The sequence below is a fragment of the Tiliqua scincoides genome, chromosome 4 (genome assembly GCF_035046505.1).
Source record: "Tiliqua scincoides isolate rTilSci1 chromosome 4, rTilSci1.hap2, whole genome shotgun sequence".
NCBI lineage: Eukaryota > Metazoa > Chordata > Lepidosauria > Squamata > Scincidae > Tiliqua > Tiliqua scincoides.
Genome location: NC_089824.1, coordinates 86,128,264 through 86,146,487, shown reverse-complemented (window position 1 = coordinate 86,146,487; position 18,224 = coordinate 86,128,264).

The following is an 18,224-nucleotide window of genomic DNA, read 5'->3' as shown; positions in this document are numbered from 1 at the left end:
GAGGCTCTGGATGCAGAGCAGAGCTCCTCCTGTTCTGTTTCCCTCCTGCCCCGCTCCCTCCCCTTTGCATGCCTCCTCCCCACCCTTTCCCCACCCTCGCCCTGCCTCCCTCACCCCGGAATGCCTCCCCACCACGCCCCCACCTGTCTCTCCACCGCCCAGCAGTTTGGGCGACCACGGAGCAGAGGAGCAGCAGTGGTCCACTGGCACTAGCCCAGCGCCAGCCAACACTGAGCTAGCACTGGCACTGAACTGGTGCTGAGGGCTGCAGACAACCCTCAGCGCTGGTGGAGGACCAGCGGAAAGAGCTCAGGATTGGGCTGTCAGTCAAGACATTCGTTTTTATATATATGGATATTAGAGGCAGAAATAAAAGTACTACACCCTGAACAAAGCCTTACAGGAAATAAAAGGTCTATGGTATAAATGAGCATGAGAAAAAGGAATAAAGAAGAACCAGTTTATACCAGCAAGCAGAGCATCCCAGTTGGGATGCCTAGTTTAATTCAAGCACTTCTTAGATTGTCATCAGACTCCTTGCGTGCTTGTGAGCATCTGTTCTTCGGGAAAAGGTTTGTTTTTGTCTCTCCCGTGAATAGCTGTAGCCAAATGACTGCATCCCAGTCTTGCTGCCTTGGATGAGAAGAAAGGCAAAATAAATCAAGAAGAGTGAAATCAGGCACCATCAGTCAAAAGCCAATTAGAATGTATCACATTGCCTTTACAAAGCTGTCAGCTTTCATATCCATCAACAAATCAATCTCAGTTGTAATATGTATGTAGCTATAGTAAGGTGGTCTTGAAACAGACCACTATGCTCTGTCTTTAGAGCCAGATCAATGATATATCAAATCCATATTATTAATTTAAAAAAAAACAAAAAAACAGATAATTAAAATGAGTCAGTAAGGCTGTGATTTTATACACACTTACCTGGAAGAAAGTCCCATTGAACTAAATGGAACTTACATTTGAGTAGATTTCCATAGAATTCTGCTATAAGAAAAGTTGATCATGCTATAATTAGGTTTTCTATGTACTTAGAATTAAATGTATCTAATAGGAAATTTTAATCCTAGCAATAATGGATGAAATCAACAATGCAACCTTATGGGACCAGCTTTCTATGGCACTTGATCTACAAGTCTCTCAAACCAAAGTTAAACCTGAGAGCTCAGAAATATACATCGTCCAACTTTTTCCAGCTTGTAACAATAACTGTTGTTATTTTTAAATTTTGATTTATATCTTGATGTATCTCATGGGCTCAGTGAGCTTGCAGGGATGAAAATGGTCAAGGAGGAGAAGAACAGGGGACAGGGAGGAGATGGGGCATTGTGTACCTGGCAGCAATGGCACACACCAGGTACTATCCCTTCTGTTTGGAAGCTCCCTGCCCATTTCTTCTCCTCGGACGTGTGCCAGCTAAAGAGTGGCCATAGGTTTGAGGAGAAACACTGTGAAGCAAGAGACTTATGGAGGGATGTAATATTCATAGTGGGCATAGACCCCGCCCTCTTGGGTACAACCGGATGCGGAGGGCTTACCCTGGTGATGACGTGCGTTTGTTGGTGGCAAGAAGAACAGGAGACAGACACGGTCGCTTTGCACAATCAATTTACTTGTGTAAGACGCTCGACATTCACGGGCCTGTTACATCACAGGCCCTCTTGCTTACATAGAGTTGTGCTGTTGGCGCATGCTAGGATCGCTCCCTGACACCCCCCCCCCCAAAGTCCCAGGAGGAGTTCTCTGGCAGGTGCCTGAAGTCCCGGGAGATGGGTTCCAAGGGGGTTGGTTCCAAGGTTGGGGTCAGTCCAGATGTCCTCAGGAGGACCCCAGGAGCCTTGATGTTTTGGCCCCGATCAACTGGCCAGCGTTGGGGAGAGTTGGCTGAGGGTCCTCGGGCCTGCAGCCTTGCTTCCCAGGGGGTCACTCCGGGGACCCAGGAAGTCCAGGCGGGTCCCAGTCCTGGGGGCTCCCAGTCCTGGTTCCCTTCCTCCTGGGCCAGGGCTGCCAAGACACCTTTCAGGTGAGGGACAGGCAGAGTAAGGCCAGGGCTGCTGCCCTGTCTGGCCATCCCTCTGGCGCTGCCACTGCCTGGAGAGGAGCCACCTCTCTCGATGCCTCCCAGGCTTCTTATGAAGCCTGTAGCTGGCTTGGCCAGCCCTACCCTTTCCGGCCACATGGCTGTTTGGGGCTCCCAGGAGGCCTTGGGCCCTACTCCCTGGAAGATGCTCTGCATGGGGGCCCAGTCATGGCAGTATTGTGACTTACTCCCCAGGAGGCCCCGACCCGTGAGGAGACCCGTGCTCCTGAGGAGATCCCGGCCACTGGGGCTGGGCCCAGGTGACAAGGGGTAAGGGGAAAGAATTCCCCTTTTCCCTATAAAATGTTCCTATCTGCCTGCCACCCGATACAGTGTGCACCTTCTTGGTACGGCTGCTTTGGCGGGAGAATAAGATTAGGCCAGTGGTATTCAGGCTGGGGCATTGCGATGTACTCAGCAGCCCCTGCAGCAGCCTTCCCGGGGTGCAGGGAGCCCTGCGCGAGCGCCTGCAGGCTCCCCAGCCGCTTTGAAGTAAAAGTAGAGCGATCACACTCCACTTCTGCAAAACCAAAAGTGGAGCGCGATCACTCTACTTTCACTTCAGAGTGGTTGAGGAGCCCTGGTTGAGGCGCTCGTGCAGGGCTCCCCGCACCCCCGGAAAGGCTGCTGCAGGGCCTGTTGAGTAGGGCCTGTTCTCCCTTCTGCAGGGATATAAGCGCTGTTTTTTTTTTAATTACTGGACAATGGAAGTAGCTCTTCCTGGTACCCCTCTTCTCCAGTGTTTAAGTGCATAGGCGTTCCAACCTGTTTTGTCCTTGCAAGCCACCATAGTGACTGGGATGATTGGTGGCTCTCCTTATTTCCTACGTGTGTGTGTGTGTGTGTGTGTGTGTGTGTGTGTGTGTGTGTGTGTGTGTGTTGCTTTAAACAGACTGAGCTGAGTAGACAGGAGCAGTTTCAGAAAGGGAAAGGGTCTGCTTTTTAAACTTGTTGTGGTCTTTTATTTTTCTTGTTGGGTTAGGTGAGGCTCTGCCTCCCTTGTCTACCTGATTGCACATCACTGGGTTCTTCATAGACCTGTCCTCAAGAGACTCACAATCTTATAGAGCAGCATTTCTCCATGTTTGTCTTCTACCATACCACTCTGCATGGTCCACCTATTGGAAGTACCACCAGAAGTAACTACCGATTATGTCATCACCAGTTACTTCTAGATTGAGAAGCCAAACATGATGCAACAAACACCAGTAAGAGGTTCAGTGTGGACGAAAGGGCTTTTTGTCCATACCCTGGACTTTTGCTTGCTGAGTCGAGCCTCCTTCGACTGCTTGTCATGCTGTGTTGCTGGTCTTCCTAGCAGGTGATGGGGGTCTGGAGGTCCCACAGGTACCACCAAACATCACCTCAAGTACCACTGCTGGTACAAGTATCACTGGTTGAGTAACTCTGTTATAGACAAAAAGTGGGGTAGAAGATTAAAAGAGATGAAATGAACTAAAAAAAAATGACATTATAAACAAAATAAAAATAACCAAAAGTTTTCAGAGCTCAGTTCTGGGTACTGCAGAATCTCAGAGGTTCCGCTTTAGAGAGAGAAAGATATTGAGTCCCAGCTGCTGAAATGTTCTTCCTTCCCAATTGCTGCACCAACTGCCAATGATATTTAGCCCATTTCAGACAGCTGGGGGAGAGATCGCACCTTAAAACTGTACATGCAACAACTAGTAGATCGTTTGGTGTAAACAGGGTGTTGTCTCTGTTTGAACACTTGTTTCTGCTTGTTCAAACAAAGGGGATGTTTTCTAGGATATATATTTTTGCTAATGTGTGTGAACTATCAAGATGGAACTACTAATACTAATTGGCAAAGAGAGGTTAAAAATCTCATACAAGAATCTTGTCTGGCAAAATATGTGTTAACAATTCTCCTGGATTGTTCTGGAATATCAGTTATAGGGAAAAATCTTATAAAGTCCTGTAAATTTTTTTACCTAATTATATGTAATGATTCCTGAAGTTTCTGATGCACGTTGTACTGATGTATGGTGGATCTTCAAGAAGTGGGGAAATGGGAAAGATACACTTTCCCAATAAAGTGTATCCTTCCTATCCCTCTTGTTGACCTTGGACACCAGCATTCTGCATTGCTCAGTGGAACCATATAAAATGATATGGGGATTGGAGAGAAAAGGAAAGTATGTAGCTGGGGTGTCGAGGAAGGTGAACTTACCTTCAATTCACACAGGGGCTCAAAGGGAAATGCGAACAGCCCAAGATCCATGACATGCAATGTCCACCTATCCATGAAGCTAGATAGACAGCCCAATCCTATCCCTGTTAGGGCTGCCGGGTGCAGTGGTGCCAAAATGATGACCACTGATCCCGCAGCCCCACAAAGGCCATCAGAGGTCTCCTCGGTGGAAGGGTACGTTCATCCCCTTCCCCCAAATAAGGGCACAGGGCATGCAATTGGGCTACTTAAGTCTGTGCCAGCTGTTTTGCCGGTGCAGACTGGAGAACCTCCATGTCAGGCTTTGCAGCCCAACGCAGAGGGTAGGATCTGGTGGAGTAGGGTTGTAAACTCAGTGGTGGACCTGGGGTGGGGTGGGGTGGCAAATGTCCCTGCTGCTGTGCTCTCACCGCACACTTGTCACGCCCCCCACCCTGCCTGCGCTCACCACCCTGCCCACTTGCCTGCACTCACCACCCTGTCCAAGCTGTTCCATGGGCAGGCAAAGCTTCACATGGCACTTGGCAGTGGGCAAGAAGCCTTCTAAGGCTTCTTCCACTGTTTTAAGCAATACTTCCAGTTTTATCAGGAAACTGGAAGTATTGTTTAAAACAGCAGGAGAAACCACAGAAGGCTTCTCAACTGCTGTGGAACATCGTGCAAGGCTCCGTTATGCCTCAGTGAGTATCCTGGGGGGTTGGTGTGCTGGAGGGGGGGCAGCATGTCAGAGGGGAGGACACCACGTTGCACACCTGCCCCATAATGAGGGCAGGTCAACTACTGGTAAAGCTCTTTACTTTAAAGCTCCTTTTGGAATTATTAGAGACTTGCTGAGCTTGAGTCTTGCTGGGACTGAATCTGAATGTGATGGGCAACAAAGGCATCATACGTTGCATCATATGTTGGAAGAGTTAGGATTATGTGAGACACCGCTGCAATTTAATTTGAGTTACGTTGGTGTGCTTTATGTCATCTGGAAACCCGTAATAAAATTGTTAGGAGTTTGAAAAACGATACATATGGAAAATAATGGGATAGTAAGAAGTTTAGTCTCAGTCTTTACAGCTGCCCCTTTTTGTATACAACATTTGAATGTTCTTAGGAAGAAAAGTTGAACTTCTTTGGCAGGAGACTGTGATCTCTCTCTCTCTCTCCCCCCCCCCCTGTCTTTTGTGCAGAGTATGTACAATTCTATAGGCTTCTGTTAACTGCAGCATTCATCTTTGACAAATATACTGTGAGTCCCGGTATGTACATTCCAGACTGTAAATGGACAGTTCATCTTCTCCAAGTGTAGTCCGTACTTGGCTGGAAGTCTTAACAAATACAGCTCTTTAAGCTGAGACTGGCACAGCCAGAAAACCGTTATCTGTACTTTGGATATTTTTGAACTAAAAACTCGTTCAGTTAACCCTGTCTTAACATTATGTTCCTACATTCTATAGGGTTGGGATTTCATAGGGCATACCTACATTTGGCATACCTACATATGTTACCTACATATGTTACCTACATACCTACATAGGGCATACCTACATATGTTATTACAAAAATGCTCAGCTCTAAAAGCTATGTGCTAAAATGCCAGCTGATTAGTTTCCTCGCAAAGTTATTTACGCGCCACTTATGTCCCACTGAAGGATTGAATGAAGGTCAAATGGTTTGATGAGATGGTGCAAACACTTGCCCCATTAAGGCTGCAAATCCTAACCACACTTTCCTGAGAGTAAGCCCCATTGAACAAAATAGGACTTACTTCTGAGTAGACCTGGTTAGGATTGTGCTCTAAAGATACTAAGAGCCAGATCCTGCCCTTCCCCCCTTGTGCAGCTATGCTGAAAACAGGTGTGCTGTATCCAGTGGAGGGAGGGATTGGGAGCCACTGGAGGGGAAAGGGGATTATTTTTCCTTATCCTTCCGTAAGCCTCCTGCTCTCCAATGAGTCTCCTCGGACCTGTACCAGCCCTGTAGCAGGCTCATGTCCAAGAAAACAAAGGGGGTGGGGTGAGGAGGCTTGCTAAAGTGGGGATAGGATCTAATGTGTGCCATTGCTGCCAGTTGTGCCCCGTCCCGTATCCTTGCCGCTCCCAATCCTCCCCCCGCTCAGTTAATTTAATAATGAAATGTACCAGTGAATCCAAACCATCTATCCACTGAGGAAGCTCAGCCATGGCCAGTTCCTATTGCATCTAGGAATGGGCAAACATCACTTGGGAATTCCAATTTTTTGTAGCTTTTCTAGGAAAGGCTAGCTTGATCAGGCTCTGGCAAAAGGCCCATGCCAGTCAGAGGCCGAGTTCTCTGTAAGAATTGTATGCACTGCGCAGAGTGCTTTTGTGACTGTGTGGCAGCCAGGCAGGGCCTTTGGATGTCTGGCAATGACATTATCACATCAGTGCTGACTTCCAGGTAGCCAAGCTCCAAGCTACATGGAGCTCAGCTACAAGGTGTGTGGCCATGTGGATGTGCAATTTGGGGGGAGCTTTTCTTCCATGCTGAAGGTCAGTGTGGCATACACAGTTAGTCGCCCAACCAGGGAATGAGTTAGCTGAGACCTGCTTAGCTTTAATGATCTGGCCACATCATGCACCCTCAGACTGGGCCCTGGGACCAGGCATAATGATGGGGGAACAAGATAATTCCCTTGCAAGCGATACACAAATTCAAGGAAGGTCAGGGCCTGGTTCACACTGAGGCTGAGGCTTTCCCAACTGAGGGCGTTCATATTCCAACTCCCTCAATTCTGAATTCACGCCCATCATGAACTGCGTCTCTGTGTGCTTTACTGTTCTGACCTTGTCTTCTTGCAATTGAGGAGTATGATCTGAACAGGAACTCAAAGAAAAAGAGAGGGGATGGGTACCTCTAAGGGCTGATACTTTCTACTCTTTCCCCTTCTAATGTCTACCTTTTCAGATGTCAGAGCGAAGTGTGCCCAAATTTAATTTGGGGAAAAAGAGTCCATTGGCTATCAGAAATATGGGAGACATTGGCTTAATGATACTTTATAAAAGCTATATGGTGAATTCAGGTGACCGAATAAATAACAGGCAACCACCATGAAGAAAGAGGAACTAATGAATGTTGCACTGGCAGTCAGCAAGGAGAAGCACTACCTCTTTGGAACACCATAAGACAGCCTGGTGCCAAGCCCCTGGCACAGAGAGGCAGGCAGCACTGTGACTGCATCTGCTATATGTAAGCTATTCCCCATAAATATAGTTTATGGGTTTCTTGCTGGTTTGTGGCTTGATGTCCTGCTGATGTCATCTGCGCGTACAGTCTGCACTGCTATGTGTCTGTACCATTATCCTTCTGTTTTATTGCTCTTCCCCTGTGGATGGCTTGTCTGGTAGTTCTGCCTTTGGCCTCCCTTTTGAACAGAGTTGTCCACTGCTGTTGGCATGCTGATTGGGCACATCTATAAGGATGGGCAAGGATACTACATGCCAGATGGTGAATTTCTTCCATGGGCCTGGTACTTTGACTGGGGGAAAGTGTTTGAATTGTGCTAGTGCATGCTGTTTTCTTAGAGTAGCATTGAGGAAAGCATGCTGCCAAGGTTTCTAAAAGGCTACTATAATAGGAAGGCATCTTATTACAGACAGTAACCAACAGGGATGTGCCGGAGTCACTGCGCACAAGTTGTGAGTCAAGTCCCAAGTCTCCGTCCCTCTTAACTTGACACACTCACGAGTCATAATGGGTGGCTATCATTTCTCATCCTGACCCTTTTAAAGAGTCATTTTGACTCCAGTCAGTCTTTTCAAGAAATAAGTCAAGGTGTGGCTCCACCAAAAAAATAAAATAAAAATAAAAATGGAAGTGCTGGTAGGGTGTGTGTGCCCGAGTACTCATTTAACACTCCTCTTATGTCCCTCTTCTATCTACAGTCAGCAATGTGTTGAAGTCCTTCACCTCAACCTATAGTGATCTCAGGATGTGTATAGTGATCTCAAGATGGCAAAAGAAACTGGCATAAAATGTATTCTTTTAAATTAATTTACTGATTCGCTCCTCCTGCAATTTCTCCCCTTAGGGTTAAATGCTAATTAGATGTTTTTTACTCTTGGCAAGCTTTCTCTGCTTGCCTGGATTCACTGAGATTGGAGGAAAGTCAGAGAGAGCTGCAATGGATGTTTTCAGCACTGGTGGATAAAGGGCTTTGGAGTCTGGGCAAAGAAACTGCTTACTTCAGTTCTTCCACACACACATACATCTTCTTTCGTAACTCACAGCTCATGCTCTTCCCTAGTCTGCTATATGAGTCCTATACGAAAGCTTTCCATGGGATTACCTGTATAGTATTGTTCGGAAAAACAAGGAACACTGAATGCTGGCGATCATTCAACATTGAAAAGTCATTACTTGTGTTGGAAAGCTGTTAGAACAAAAGAAAAAAAAATCTTTATTTCATGAATTGGCCAGCAGAAAGAAGGAAAGCAGAGTGACTTAGGGAGGAAGAGAGAAAGGATTGGGAACTCAGCCCTTACACTGAAAATCCTGCATAAGTATCTACTGAGAAGCAGCATGCTCCTGAATTCTTAAATGTGTGGGAAGGCAGGATATTGTACTTATTCTTTGGTGAAGGACAAGCAGCCTGCACATGCTCAAGGTACATTTATTTCTATAATTCAGGACCAGCCCTGGCACTGAAAACAAACACCTGATTTATTTTGGGACAAGCCACACTGCTTTCTCAGGGTCGTACATGCATACATGAGTATGCGCACATGCGCATATGTGATTTGTTGTGTATTGTGTGGCTTGTGTCACACAAGTACTCGTGGCATATTTGAATCAGGATGTTTTTCCCCACCATTATCCACCAAGTCATGCCTCTGGACTGGCAGACTTCACACCTAGCTCTATCCAGTGATGCACAGGAGTCTCCTGTTTTTAACTGTGAAATGTTGATGAGTCTGCAGTTAAGAAGGAGATGATTTCCTGAAAGAATGGTTTTGCACCAGGATCCATATTTCTCTGCAGAGAGCACTGGATCTCAGCACCAGATGCATTTCAAGTATTCTCCATTCACACAGAGCGACAATGACGCCTGACAGAGATGCACATGAACCGACTAATTACCATCTAAACCATGTCCCACAGTCTTCTGCTGACTCTGACTCTTGCCTCACTTGTCAAACAGCCTGCCTACTGCACTTTCCACTTCAACTGCTGTTTGCACCATGGCAGACATGGACATCCATAAGATCTTGGCAGAAGCTGATCTATTAGAAATCACCCCTCTCTCCTTCCCTCTGTGTATGTTTAGCTTTCCTCCATCTTTTTTGCTAGCCTTTACTGACTGTTTCAGAGAATCCTTTTCCATCGTCTCGTTGGGCATTCCAGCACAAGCGGCTTTGCATTAGCTTTTGGCACCAGAAACGACCTGGCCTAGCTGACAAAGCACATGTCTGCAACTTGTCTTTCCAGGGTCTCATTTATTTGGGAGTCAAGCCTCTGCGATCACGTGCAGAATGCTGAAGTGCTTAAGGTAACATTGCTCTGAGCAAGAGTGAGTGGAAGCATATGGAGATCAATAGCGTTATTCATCAGGTGCCACTGTGCTGACTGAACAGGCCACCTGCCGTCTCACTGCCTCAGGAGGTTTCTCTCCACGGCTCATTTTAAAATAATTTGCTAGCCAATGCAGGACCAGAGACACATTCAGCAGAAAAAGCATGGCAAAATAATTACTGATGCCATGTCTATTTGGAATTGTTTGTAAGTTTTGACATGCTTCTTACTTACAATTAGTGAGTAGATGGGTGCGTGTAATTATCTATATGTCTGGATAGGTAGAGTCATATTTGCACCATGGCAGACATGGACATCCATAAGATCTTGGCAGAAGCTGATCTATTAGAAATCACCCCTCTCTCCTTCCCTCTGTGTATGTTTAGCTTTCCTCCATCTTTTTTGCTAGCCTTTACTGACTGTTTCAGAGAATCCTCTCTGCATGCATGAATCAAGACCATGCATGCTCATTTTAATGTAAATTTAGACTTCAGACATAAGCTGCACAAGCAGTAACAGATCTGGCCCATGGCATCCTGTGGTGCAGGTCTGCATCATGCCACCCCTCCACATTGCAATCTCCTGGGGGGGGTACTTACCGAAACTCATGTGATGCTCACAGCACTTGAAAAGTCTTCTGAGGCTTCTGGCACAATCTTAAGCAATACTTCTGGTTTCCCGACAAAATTGAATGTATTGCTTAAGCCTCAGAAAGCTTTTCGCGCACTGCTGAGCACTACGCAGGGCCTCGCCTGCCTGTGGAATGCTCCGAAAGGCAGACAGAGGTGGTGCGATGAGTGAAGGAGGCAGTGGCGGTGAGTAGCAAGCATCACACCCAGGGCTTTTGCCCCCTGCCCTCACAACAGGTCCGCCTCTGTGTGCAAGTTGGGATTTTTTTTTTTATGGCATCAAAAAAATAAAAATCCAAGTAAAAATTGAGAAGTGAGATACTATAAAAGTAATTAAAACAATAATTGGAAAATAGAAATGATAGCAGTGACACAAAAAAACAACTACGTATGGTTCAAAATTATCCTGGTATTTATTATTCTAGTATACCACATGAGGAACAGCTGAAGGAGTAAGAGGAAGATTTCATCAAGACCTTCCTACAAACAGCCTATCTACTGCATCAGCCAAGACATGCCCCATGATGCTTGGTTTGTGTAGCAAAGGACCATTTGTATTTGCTTCACAGATGTATTTCTTGATTCTTCTTCAGCCTCTGATTATTAAAGGTTTATTAGATCATACATGACCAGGCTGTTCTATGTACCAGTCAAGCAGTGCCCTGTGAAAAGATGCTCCTCTAGGACTTCCCCGTAGGACCAGAACTCTCTCTCCACCCCACCCTTCAAATATGTATTTCCAGGAAGGTTCTCAAAGAATTGCAGGTGAACAACAGCAACATCACAAAAAAACAAACCAGAACAGCAAATATCAAGCAGCAGCAGAACAAGTTAAGCTACAGTATGTTAAATGCAATATGTATTTGGACAACTTTAAAAGTCTAGTGAAATTAAGAAGTCTTTGCTTGCGCTGAACAGATGTAAGAGTAGCTGCAGGGTGAACCATGCTCAAATAGTAAGCCACAGCAGGGAAGGTCCTCTTCACAGCCCTACCGCTCTCACTCCAGATGACATGGGCACCTTCATGAATTTCCACCAAATTTCTTTCCTAACTATCTTCTGAGCATTTTACAAAATGTGTTAGTTTTAGCATGAATGCAATGATCCATATTTGGCATTACAGGGTAACATAAGCAAAACACAGGCCTCTGCCTCAAGGAGCTTACAATTTAAACTATGAAAGTGGGAAACACAGGGGGGAGCAAAAGGAGGTGAGCATAATAAGGGGAGAAGAGGGATAGGTAAGACAAAAGCAGCAAGGGCTAGACATGAAGAAATGCATTGGTACATATTTAGGTTTTTCATTTCAGTTGAGAATAATGCCCAAGACAAGAACACCTGTGCCTGCTTACATGGCAGTAAATCCTATTGAAACTGAGAGTTCTAAGAAAGCATGCATAAAATTGGGTTGCAAGTGATAAGCAAAAGGGCTTCATGGAAGAGGTAGGTTATGAGGAGGGATATGAAGAAAAAGATAGTGGTGAGCTCATGTCTGTATTCAGGTAGGGAGCTCCAGACATAAATCTACAGTTTCCACCGTTAGCTCTGGAGTTAACCATTCACATCGAGAAACACTTGGGACTAAGATCTGAATTATCAAGTCTCATCAGGATTTAAAGACTGGAGGGAAGGGGGGAAAAAAGAGAACTACCGTTCTTGGGTAATACATTATTCATGGCTTTTAAACTATCGGAGATAATTAAAATTACCTGCTTTCAGCAGATACGCCATTAACTACAATTTCCTCCTTATAAAAATAGGTCTGTTTCACACTATCACTGTCATACAGCTGGATTCACAATGTGCATGTGCCCAACCAGACATTTACACAAACACTGGACTATCTTTTTTTTCCCCTCAAAATACATGTAGTTGTAGACCTTTGCCTGGAAGCAATTCAATGAGAACAAACAAATACAGGGTTAATGCTGACTTGAGAAATCATGGTTGAAAGGTGGGGTATATCTTTTTAATATATGCATTATTGGTTGGATGTGGGGTACTTCCTGTCACACAAGCATTTTGATCCAGGTTCCACATATCATAAAGATCTAAGGAACAGTGTGGATTAAGATCTTGAAAAAGTATCTACTTGTCTTACCAAAAGCTCAATCAGTCCAGAAGGTGACTTGTCGCCCAATGAGTGCTCCTAGAACTGCAGAAAGGAATGGGAGAAACAAAAGCACCAGCATTAGTACCAGCCCCAATGTATATTAATCATAACAAATAGCACTTTCTCTGTCTACAGAACAGTTCAGTTGAGTAGCCCTGTTCAGTGCGATTAAGCCAAGGGTGCCATACCCAAGTGCAGCAGAAGCATTTTGAATGCCCCGAAAGCATGATGAAGTCCCACCCCCTCCCAACAGGCTTCTGGTATTCAAATATGCACTGTAAGTGTGGTGGGTGGAGCTCAGTGGTTACATCAACATGAAGGCATGGTTTCAAGGCACACATTGGTGGATGCTGTGGGGGGGGGGACCTTTGGAGCCATGTGGAGTTTGCCAGCATGCCCTCACTGCCCCCTGTCCAGGAATTTGTTTACCAACATTACCTATGCACAGTTATATGGGAGTAAGCACCATTGATTTAAATGGAATTACTTCTGAGTAGATATAAGAACATAAGAACAGCCCCACTGGATCAGGGCATAGGCCCATCTAGTCCAGCTTCCTGTATCTCACAGCGGCCCACCAAATGCCCCAGGAAGCACACCAGATAACAAGAGACCTCATCCTGGTGCCCTCCCTTGCATCTGGCCTTCTGACATAGCCCATTTCTAAAATCAGGAGGTGGCACATACACATCATGGCTTGTACCCCATAATGGATTTTTCCTCCAGAAACTTGTCCAATCCCCTTTTAAAGGCATCCAGGCCAGATGCCGTCACCACATCCTGTGGCAAGGAGTTCCACAGACCAACCACACGCTGAGTAAAGAAATATTTTCTCTTGTCTGTTCTAACTCTCCCAACACTCAATTTTAGTGGATGTCCCCTGGTTCTGGTGTTATGTGAGAGTGTAAAGAGCATCTCCCTATCCACTCTGTCCATCCCCTGCATAATTTTGTATGTCTCAATCATGTCCCCCCTCAGGCGTCTCTTTTCTAGGCTGAAGAGGCCCAAACGCCATAGCCTTTCCTCGTAAGGAAGGTGCCCCAGCCCCGTAACCATCTTAGTTGCTCTCTTTTGCACCTTTTCCATTTCCACTATGTCTTTTTTGAGACAGCTCAGAACCCATCAGCTTATATCTAAAGTTTTGATTTTTTGCCCCAATGTGCATGACCTTACACTTACTGACATTGAAGCGCATCTGCCATTTTGTTGCCTCAGAAGTCTGGAGAGATCCTTCTGGAGCTCCTCACAATCACTTCTGGTCTTCACCACTCGGAAAAGTTTGGTGTCGCCTGCAAACTTTGCAAGGATTGCATATGCAATCCTATATGCATAGGATTGGGCTGTAATAATAATAATAATAATAATAATAATAATAAGAAGAAGAAGAAGAAGAAGAAGAAGAAGAAGAAGAAGAAGAATATGAATATGAATATGAATATGAATAGGATTACAAGACACCCACTTACTCAGTCACATTACGCCATGCTGTCATGTAGCTCTTATACTCTCTCTGCTGGGCTTATTTCATGAGCTACAAATGACTTCATGGGTTTAATGATCTGTGTGTATGGGGAGGACCAAGGAGATAGTAGATAATTTCAGAGTCTCCCCCCCCCCCACATTAGCACATGTGTTTGCTTGTTTTTTTCTTAATACTATAGCAAACTGCTGCATGTTCCAGAGCACTCTGCTATAAACTAGGAGTTGGGAAGCCTTGCAGCCTAATTGCCTCTCCCTCTGAAGAACACCATCTGAGTTTAGTTGTCACCACAGAGGCACAACTGCCATGTGAAAGGATTGAAGGTTTATTAGCATTTCTAAGACTACATTTTTCATACTTAAAATAAACAAAACACTTTTTAAAAACATTTTTTTTTTAAAGAAAGGAGTTGAGATAAATATAAGGCCAAGTTCCTGACCTTGGTTTCTGAGGAGAGATACTAAAAAAAAAAATCCTCTCACAATCTCCAGGGGGATTAGAAATTTCAATTTGGAAGATTGAAGAGCTCCTAAAAGTTAAGAAATGGGCAAATGATTTTAAATCAATCTGCACCGTACAAGTCCCCAAACTCATATTACTCCCAATATGAGGCAGCTATAAAAAAGAAAGTGAAACACTCCAATAAAATGAAATCAATGTTCACAGTGTGGAGCTGGCTAATGGTTTCTGAGACAGAGGGGTTATGAAATATTTTTGGATTGACTGGAATCACAGCTAATTGAAGTGACCTATTCTTACAATACATGTGGTTCTCTCAATTCCCTTCTAAAGCCGCCCATCAAAAAGGCAGACTTCCCCTCCTCCTTCCTAATGTCTCTTTAATTATGACTCATTATTTTCTGTTGGCTTTGATGTGAACCTGCTGTGATGTGCCACTTTTAGAAAAGAACAAACACCCCCTTTAGCTGAAAGGACTCCTCTTGGAATGGCAAGATGGCAAACAAACAACAAAAGTTTGGTTTTAAATCAAACTGAAAAATCATTGGATATTCATAGGATGAGATCGTCTTAGTGCGTCAGTAATTTATTACCTGTTTTCAACCAACACAACATTGTCTTGGGAGGCTGTTGGCAGGCTTTGCGTTTTTTTATGGTTATCGCTTTCTCACAAGTCAGCCAGTGTCTGCCTAATGGTGAAGAAGAGCATGTCATGTGAAAGAGCACTCAAATTTGATTAATAGAATGCCGGGAGATTGACATCTGGGAAGAAATGGCTCAGAAGGAATGGTGAATTTTAAGGTTTCCTGCCTTCAACTCCATGAATGTAGGAAGGAGATGCTAAGCAGAAGAATTAAAAATAGAGGGCAACCAGTTATCAGATAATTTTGCAGTGGGTCCACTAACATATCCATTGCCACACATGTTGTTTGTTCAAGGCCAGATGGCATCATTCAAAGGGCCAGATCTGATTCAGGAATGACCAAGTATGACTCGTATTGAAGTCGCTACAGTAACCAACGTCTCTAGCCCTTTCCCCTCACCTGACAAAACAGACACCCAGAGTCTAAGGTACAGGGGCCAAGAGATCGTGGAGCTTTATTCTTCAGGGTCAGAGGAAATAAACTCAAGTTATCCACTGCTAGGTCAGCATCCTTTCTACCTTAAAGAACAAAAGAAAACTAAATATTCCGACATCCTGTTGACAAAATGTTGTTTGTGAACTGTACACATCTGTCTTTTGAGCTGGTAAATGCTCCAGAACTAAAAGGAGACAAAAATACGCAAAGCTTTCAAAAGAAATGGAGGGAAAAAACACATCACCACCTGTTCAGGTTTTAAGCAAGAAAAAGAATATCAGATGATGATGCCTGTCCCATTTCCTGCTGTGTGTGTGTAAGTGGGGGGGGGGAGCCACAAGGTTAGTATCAAAAATATATTAGAAGAGGATTTAGTTCACGTGGCCATAAGTCAAGGCCATGCTTGATCTCTGCTCCCAAAGGTGCTTCTGGGCAACTTTCAATAGAGTCAAATTATGGGCCAGATCATTAAGCGAGCTGACTGATTCACTCAGTCTCGCTATTAATAAAGAATTCATCTCAAAGATTTTCCGCACGGCTGTATGGATAACCTGAATTTATGTGGACCTCAGCAGTTCAGTGCTCAAAAACAGTCAGGAGCTGCAGTTTATTAGTATGGGCAAAAGTGATCTTTTTTTTCATTAGGCTGTTCTTGAGCAGTGTCCATTTTATTATGTACTATGCATGTGGAACCTTGAAAAACCAAATCTTTTACTTCCACCTGAGGGGAGAATTTTTATTTGGGGGGGGGGGCAGAAGGGATATAATGCACCACATTATAACTAAATGAGACAGAGGTTCTTTGCCAATATTTTCCTATGTCAGGGCTGGTCGAACCCCAGCCCAAGGGCTGGATGTGGGGTTTGACCAAATTCTTCCCTCCTGTGACTGGCACTCACAGTTCCAGAGTGCCACAGTTGTTCTTGTCTCCAGATTGAGACAGCACAATCTTTGCAGAAATCTGGGTGCAATGCCCATTGGGGCATTGCAGCATAGGCGTGACTGGCCAGAGAGTCGCATCATCCTGATCTGGGGACAAGAAGAGCTACAGTGCTCTGGAACTGTGAGAGCTGGTTGTGCCGGGGAACACATTCCCGGTGCACAGCAGTTGCGACTTTGAGCGCCACTGTCCTATGTTATTGGACTGGCCAATGGAAATTGTGTAAAAAAAAATACTAGGGTTGTAAAACTTCAGTTCATTTAGCATTTGTATTTTCCATAGCACACAAACTTTCTACCTTAAGGGAAGAGGTTTTCAGACAACCTATTTATCCTAGTCTCATCTGTAGTCTCTACACTGTCAAGATAGATGATCAAAGTCATAAGCCAAAGTTGTCCTCTCTGTATGAACCTATAGAAGGGTGGCCAAACCTGCTTAACATAAGAGCTGCGTATGATAAACTTCACATGTTTGAGAGCTGCAAGAGAGATGTTCGAGAGCCTCAATATTTAAGAAGCATTTAAATTCTTAAATATATTTACTCAACATGAAAATTAAATTTGTTTTAATCCAGTGGACTCTCATTTTATACCCGCTAAACAATTAGAAAGCTTGAAAATATTTTGTTTAGCTTTTGTATTAATTGTGAAGCAAAAAGGAGTTCAGCCAAGAAATTTCAGTGATGGGGCTCACTAGCCAACATTTGGACATCCCCAATATACAGGGTAGGTCTGCACATTTCACATTTGTGACAAAATGAAACAAATACAGCACAACTAGCATGTATTACAGTCTGTCAGGAATGTGACAAGTCTAATTTTGTTGTTGTTAGGGGTGATGTATATGTTTTGTTTTGTTTTGTTTTGTTGCACTAGCAGGAAGGCAGCAAAATTGATGCTGTCAAATATAGACTTTAAAAAGTACTAGACTTGCAATTCCATTGTCTGATAAAGAGGCTCCCTGGTTTCTTTTGGTGCTATTTTTTTACTCACCTGGAGGGTAAAAGTGACAGCTGCCCATAGGAAACAGTGAACTTCAGCATAGCTATTAATGTGCAGTAGATCCACCCGCACAAAATGTTAAAACACAACACAAAGAGTACATGCTCTTTCTAACTCAGGTCTTATGTGGTATGAAAAATGTAAGTTTTGTCATTTCAGTTTCAGGAAAAGCAATTCTAGTGCTTGTGTGGTTAATTTTTTTTTTTAAGGCTTTCACAACATTTTCTCAAGAGGCAGAAAAAAGGTTTTCCAGGGACAAGAAAAAGAGTAACTGTACCTAGAAAATACAGACAGATAAAGCATACTAACTGAGTCTATGTGTTCTTCCAGTCTTCTTATCTCATCTGTATGTTATAGATTGTCTTGCAAACAACTATAAATGGTTGGTGGGCTGCATTTCATTTGGTGGGTCACAAGTTATATAGTCTTGCTATACTTTAAAATACATCTTTTTGCCCAGTCTGAGAAATAGCTCTTGTACTGTATGCATGATTTTTTTTTCATATTTCTAAATAAATTTTAGGTGAAATACTATAATCCAGACATATAGGTGCAGCACATCAGTGTGTGTGTGTGAGAGGGGGGGGGGGGGGAGAGAGAGAACAGGCAGGCAGGATTCAGCAAAGTTCATGGACTCTTAGATACATTCAAGGTTAAATGGCAAAAAAATGATTTTAACAGCATTTGGTAGTTATACCTCAGAGCCAATGTGGTGTCACAGCT